Source organism: Microtus ochrogaster, linkage group LG5 (genome assembly GCF_000317375.1).
Source record: "Microtus ochrogaster isolate Prairie Vole_2 linkage group LG5, MicOch1.0, whole genome shotgun sequence".
In the NCBI taxonomy this organism is placed as follows: domain Eukaryota; kingdom Metazoa; phylum Chordata; class Mammalia; order Rodentia; family Cricetidae; genus Microtus; species Microtus ochrogaster.
This window is the reverse complement of record NC_022031.1, coordinates 11,476,660-11,484,112: the sequence shown is the minus strand read 5'-3', so window position 1 is coordinate 11,484,112 and position 7,453 is coordinate 11,476,660. Positions and strand designations below refer to the sequence as shown.

The 7,453-nt window shown below is 41.2% G+C and overlaps 1 protein-coding gene across 1 annotated transcript in view; it reads right to left on the bottom strand.

The window, feature by feature from the left end:
- Nucleotides 1-7,453, bottom strand: part of Stau2 (staufen double-stranded RNA binding protein 2) — a 300,509-nt gene that overhangs the window by 214,344 nt on the left and 78,712 nt on the right. The window lies entirely within an intron of this gene.

Here is a 7,453-nt window from a genome sequence, read left to right as displayed (position 1 = left end):
TGATAGCAAACATGGAAAGTACTACACATACACACCAACAACAACATTGTGATAGCAAACATGGAAAGTACTACACATACACACCAACAACAACAACATTGTTATAGCAAACATGAAAAGTACTACACATACACACCAACAACAACAACAACATTGTGATAGCAAACATGAAACAACTGAATGTCCAGAAATACAAGTTGGGTTAAATAAATCACGGAGTACTCAATCACACAGTGGGATACTAACAGGACTTAAGTAAAGGGAGCGGAAATTGCGTCTAGTCTGATCAAGTTAAACTCTGACTGAAAAAAAAAAAAACTCTCCTACAGAACACTATAAACTCTGAATAGAATACAAAAACAAACTTGTTTCAAGTCCCTAAAGAGTGAAAAACATAGTCCGGGGACAGTCTGAAACACTGACAAAACATGAAGGGGGGAATCCTAGACGAGACCCAGACAGAGAGCCCCACATTCTACGTGCAAAACCCTGCCCAATCTCTAGCTGACCCATGAACTCCACAAGCATGGTGAGATGCAGAACAACTCAGCTGAGACACTGAAATATGAGCTCTTGTCCAGGCAGAAGAAAAAGAGTCTTGTTTGTAGGCTGTGGACAACTGAAGTGCCTGTCTAAATAATTTTTTTTTTAAAGTCTCTCACAAGTCTCAAATTTTGGAGCACTTCCTATTTCCAGCTTTTGGGTGGTGTTTGCTCCACCTACACCAGCTGCTTTGTCTTCAGAGTGAATGGCCTTGCTGCTTGGGACAGGAAGCACGTGTGGGCTGGAGAGATGGAGTCGCAGGTAAAGCAGCTGACGCCGAGCCTGAAACCTGAATTCAACCCCCAGGACCCAGTGGTGGAGAGAAGCAGTGCTCCCACAGTTTGTCCTCTGACACACACACGCACACACACGCACGCTGTTGCGTATGCACTCACACAAAAGCTCACCAAACAAATAAGTGCAAATTTTCTTTCGAAGGAAAGGAAACAGGATTTTAAAGCATGTTTTCTAATTAACTGGACCAACTAAACCTATTAAGTATACTTACTACTTGGGTCATTTGAAATAGTCTTCTGAAAAAGACTTAGTCCACCAGATTAATTTCAACTGCACTGAAATTTTAGATAGAACTGAACAATAAATTTCTAGATTTCGTGTTTTCCAAGGTATTCTTGAGTATCAGTATCTCATTCCAGTTTACTTATTTTTAGAAAATCTTCTCTAGGGGACAGAAAGATAGTTCTGTGAGTCACGGCACTTCACACCAAGTCCAATGACCTGAGCTCAATCCCCAAAAACTACACAGTAAAAGAAGAGGGGCAACTCCTGTGAGTTGTCCCCTGATCTCTACATGTGTTATGTAGTTTGTGTGTACCCACACTTTTACAAATAAATAAATCTAATTTCAAAAGTAAACTTCTAACATTGCTGAACAAACTAAAGAAGATTGACTATTTCTGAAAGAAAAGAAAAATGCTTATACAGTCAATTCTGTAAGAAAATGCTACAATGTATTTTAACTGTATGGAAATTGGTATCAAATATAACAATTTTTCCATAAGAATGAGGAACACACAAAATTATTCAAATTTTCTGTTTCTTCTGCCAAGAAGTATTTCTGAAATCCACGCTCTTCTTAACATAATACGCAACATCACATACTATTTACCAGTCAGCAAGAAAAAGGCAGAAAATTAAACACGTCTACCAGAAAATAACAAAATACAGAATCATCAGGAATAAATGCAAGGTAAAATTATTAAAAGACAATGATTATTTGAAGTCTTGGTTCTGAATAAAACAGCTCTTTATCTCTCATAAACTCATCAAATAACCCTAAATCAGACCACTCACTAAGATAAACCAGGGGCCACCAAACTTCCTGAGAAGATCCACAGAGCAAACACTTTCAGCTCTGCAAGCCAAATGGCCTGGGTATACCTCTTCACCACTGCTGGAGAGCTGAGGATGCACACGGGTGGGGCTGTGGGCCATGACATTTGACGAATGGGTGCTGCCATCTCTAGTTCATATGACTCCAACACATCACAAAATACGACTCTTTTATTTTAAAATGCTGATCCTTAAACCACGGGGTGATGGAGAAATGGGCAGGGCTTGGTTTGTCTGCAGCAGCAGCTTGCCGACCCCAGGATAGAAATGTGGTTAATGGAGCCCTCACCAAGGACTCTCTCAACACAAGATCTATGCTTCTCCTTTCCACTGGGCCACATTTCCTACACAATAAACTCTAAAACACCACCACCTGCCAAAATAATAACTGAATTAATACTTAATGCTAAAATAGTATATCCTTAAAATTAAAAAATGGAAGGTAGCCAGCCGGTGGCGCACACCTTTAATCCCAGCACAGGAGGCAGAGGCACACGGATCTCTGTAAATTCAAGGTCAGCCTGGTCTACAGAGCTAGTTCCAGGACAGGCACCAAAGCTACAGAGAAACCCTGTCTTGAAAGGCCAAAAAGAAAAAAAGAAATAAAAGGGAGGCAATAGAAAGGCAGTGTTACACATTTGACATCATAAATGTCACACAGAATTCAACTCCACACAATTTGCGTACTGAAGTTATTAGTTACTCTTACGCCAAACTTGGAACTCCATTAACCTTGTATGATTTAGTATTACAATGTGGCCACAAAAGAATCCTGGCATTTTCCTAGTTAATCATGGTTTGCATGGTTGTGAGTCCAACCTTTAACAGCTGAGCCATCTATCTCTCCAGCCCTCATGTTCTATATGGTAATACCAAAACATTAAGACTGCCAAAGGACAGAACCAAGAAGACTATGTTCTACTTGTGATGTATATTTCATTAATTGTAGCTTATCTTTTCTGATATTTTAACAAAATTTATTATGAAAAAACTTGCAAATAAAAAATACTATACACCAAAATAAACACAATGTCTATACATAATCTCAAATGAACTTCTGTGCAGTCAGAACAGCCATTATGAATCGTACTTTTAAGTAGATGTTAAGCAAATCATAGAAGTCACCATTTCCTCAAGTCTGCTCTATGTCATTATCTATGTCCATTAACATAACACGATCCATGCCCTACTGAGTCTGAGAAATACTATACATTATATACATGCCTAGATTTATCATGCATGCAAATTTAAGTTCTGAGACATCCTGCAGCAAGAAACCTATTGTTTTACTTTAATAATGTCCAAAATTACACACTTTCTTTCAATGCAGAGCTTACTAACATACAAAAAAAGCTCAAAATCTTTAAAACAAAGTTTGAAATTTCTTTTAATCTCTAATACAGATTAGATAAGCGTCTCATCAGGAATATAGGGAAATTCTAATAAACGTTCAGATAAGCACTCTTCCAGGAAGAAAGAATCAGGTTTTATTCTTCCTTCAATGCCTACCACAATACCTGAACCAATGAACTGTTTTGTTTCGTTTTTGTTTCTATTCTCTCACAAAACTTCACAACTGATGCAGCCATAACCTCAGTAACACTTCTGTTGCTTCTCTACACAAATATAGCCATGTCTCTTCCTACATAAGCATTCACTTCTCCTACCCACTCCCAATGCTCGGAAGAGAGTAACTAAATTCTGCAGGATAGTCCTAGGACTATCTAGCCACTTCTGCCCTACTCCAGCAGCCTGCTTTAGCAACAGGAGGTAACACAGGTGATACTACGCAACATTTGGGGGGCAGGTGGTACAATGTCAGGGTGGGATGCAGTAGAATGCAATCTGAAAGAGGTTGTCACAAAAAGCAGGTCTGAAATGGTTACATTTGGTCATACGAGAAAGCAAGAATCTCTAAAACGGGAGTGTTGCTGACTTTTGGGGGAACTGCTTTCCAGGGTGGCTAGGGTGAAATAGCCTTGGAAAGGCCATGGAGCTTCTACAGCGAGCACAGCTGCTTGACCCAAGAACTGCAGTGAACAAGGAAGGCTACACCAGCAGGCCAGCCAGATCCAGCACTGGTTACCAGTGGGGTGAAGTGACAAGTTAGGTCAGAGAGAGAATGATGGGTGGAAGAGCAGAGCCTTGTGGGATACTGTACATGTGGTCAATTGCTATCTCTACTCTCTAGAGTTATAGTCTCCTGTAACAAATACATGCTTGATGATTCCTCCTGGATGTCTTAAAAACATGTTGATGCTCAAAGATTTAACTGCATTCCATATCTGACTATACTATATTTTCTTACCTAAGCAAAAGGTAACCTCTACCCACTACCAAAAGCTAGAGACCTGCAATCTTCTCACATTAAATTGAGAATAGACCCGAGACTCCTTGTAACACTCTTGTGCCAGGCAGCTGTATCCCTGGAGCCCAACCCCACACACTGGTGTAAGTTTAGAGGTTTCAAAAGCTCATGCCATTCCCAAATGGCCTCTCTATGCGTCTCTGCCTTATGCTTGTGGATCAGATGTAAGGTCTCAGCTACTGTTCCAGAGACATGCCCTCTGGCCTGCTGCCACGATGGTCATGAACTCTAATCCCCTGAACCATGAGCCACTAAGTTAAATATTTCCTTTTTATACTTGTCTTGATCCTGGTATTTTGCCATGAAAACAAAGTAATCAAGCACAGCTTCATGCTGCAAAGGAGAAGGTCTATGCAGCCTCTGACATACGTACTGAGGATGGAGGTCTAGGGAAACCCAAAAAACAGGACCAATCCTCAAATAGCTTTGTTTTATGTTCTGTGAACTATATTTGTGTTTGAAATCTTCTACAGGCTTGATGTTTGTGCTGCTGTTATTTCATGATTAACGACTAATAAAGAAACCCACAATAAAAATAACAAATTACAGAATATCACTACAGTACAAATTTATTAGAGGAATGCGTATTAGTGGCATAGAAATTGTTTTACTATATTTTGAATCTAAAAGAGAATTATAAGGGGCTGGAGAGATGGCTCAGCTGTTAAGAGCATTGGCTGTTCCTCCAGAGGACCTGGGTTCAATTCCCATCAACCATATGACAGTTTACAACTTTAATTCCAGAGAATTTGACACCCTCACACAGCTTAGTAAAATAAAAGAGAATTATATGCGTTGTATATATCTACATACTTAAGAATTTCAATAGAGCTTGGCATGCCTTTAGTTCCAGCACTCAAGAGGCAGAGGCAGGTGATCTCTGAGTTGGAGGCCAGCCTGGTCTACAGAGCAAGTTCTAGAATATCCAGGGCTACAGAGAGAAACTCTGTCTCAAGAAACAAGCAAACAAACACACAAAAAGCAAAACCATCAACAAAGAATCGCAATAGCAGTACCTCTAGCTAAGACTGTAAATAATCACTCAATCCAAAAGCCTCTCCCCAAAGTAGACAGAAGGCAAGGAGTGGAGGACGGGGAGGAAGGGCTCAGGAGGCTGAGAACTGAAATGACTGCATGAGATTGCACACGTGAGAGAGAAGTAAAGGAATAGTTCATCTCTGCTCTAAACGTGCTATCAATAAATACCCAATATACATTAAGTTTTATCTTCTGCCTTTAAGATTACTATATTTCTTTACTATAAATGGTCATAGACAGACTCTCTGAAAAAGGCTGGGCTTCGGTTTTTATTTTCCTGTCCTGTTTCCACAATATGAGGTTTTAAAATTTTGATTTTACTTTTTAATTATGTATCTGTATATATGTCTATGTCCATATGGGTGCAGGTGCCCAGGAAGTCAGAGCTGTCAGGTCCCACTGGAACTGGAGTTACTGACAACAAGGAACATAACTCAGGTCCTCTACAAGAACAGGACAGTATCTGTTCTTATTGCTAAGTCACCTCTCCTGACCCAGAATATGAGTTTTCTGATGAAGCTACCCTAAGATGTGCTCTTACGGACATCTGCAGGATGGAAACCTGGATGGAGGTGGGCGGTCCTTGGACTTCCCACAGGTCAGGGAACCCTGATTGTTCTTCGAGCTGATGAGGGAGAGGGACTTGATCGGGGGGGGAAATGGGAGGTGGTGGCGGGGAGGAGGCAGAAATCCTTAAAAAATAAATTAATTAAAAAAATAAAATAATACACATACACACAAAAAAAGCATTGTGACTTTCTCTAAATTTTACACCTCCAACTTCTTTTTTTCTATAATCTATCTCTAATTATTTTCTTTCCTATAGGATAAGGTAAAAACCCATTGTCTTGGTTGTTTCTCTGTCTAGATATCTCCCTGACACTCTGTCATTGGGAAGAAGAGATGCTTAGTCATTGTTCTATTGCTGTGCAGAGACACCATGACCAAGGCAACTCATATAGGAAAGCATTTAACTGGGGGCTGGCTTACAGTTCCAGAGGGGTGGTCCATTATCATTATGGTGGGGAGCATGGTGAAGGCAGTCAGACATGGTATTAGAAAGATAGCTGAGAGCAACATCCTGATCCACAGACAGAGAGGGGGTGGGTGGGAAGACAGACAGACAGACAGACAGACAGACAGACAGACAGACAGACAGACAGACAGACACTGGGCCTAGCATGGGCTTTTGAAATCTCAAATCCCTCGCCCGTGACACATTTCCTCCAAAAAGGCCAAACCTGCTCCAACAAGGTCATACCTCCTAATCCTTCTAATCCTCCTCCAACAGTTCCAGTCCTAGAAACTACTCATTCAGATATCTGAGCCTATGGAGAGTATTCTCATTCAAACCACCACAGGAGCCTTTCCCACCAGCACCTTTACTGGAATTAGTTTAAAAGAACTAAATGACCATGTTTGAAGGCTCTTTTCTTACCTCCAGATCTCAGAAATCAGCAAGCTCTCTCAAAGGGCCAGAATAAACATCTGTAGCTTCGCAGGGAATACAGTCCCTGCCATAACTATTCACCTCTACCAGAGCAGCACCAAAGCCGCAAACAGTACCCAAACCAGTGGCTATTGCTGTGCTCCAACAAAACAAACATGCACTAAAACATCAACAGCTTCATATGCTGATCTTTCTTCTTTTAATATTTTTCCAGGGGGCTGGAGAGGTGGCTCAGAGACTAAGAACACTGCCTGCTCTTCCAGAGGTCCTGAGTTCAGTTCCCAGCAACCCCATGGTGTCTCACAACCATCAATAATGAGATCTGGTGGCATACATGCAGACAGAACACTGTATACATAATAAATAAATAAATCTTAAAAAAAAATATTTTTCCAGCTACTTAAAAATGGAAAAACTAGTACCTGCTGGCCAGCTAAACTGCCCCACTCACCAGATTCTGTTTCCCAAGGCCCCTCCCACAGCCCTGCTCTCCCACTTCACCACCACCCCACCTCACACCTGCTGGGTCCTGCCCCCCACCCTGGTGGACTCCTACTGCTCAGGTGTAGGCCACACCAGTCAGAAGACCAGTTACTGCAACAAAGGCCAAGCTAACCCCTGAAGGCCAGCTCCCAACTTTGACAAAGACTCCCTACTAGATCAGAGGTCACGACAGCCACCAGTAATGCAGGCCACAAAAA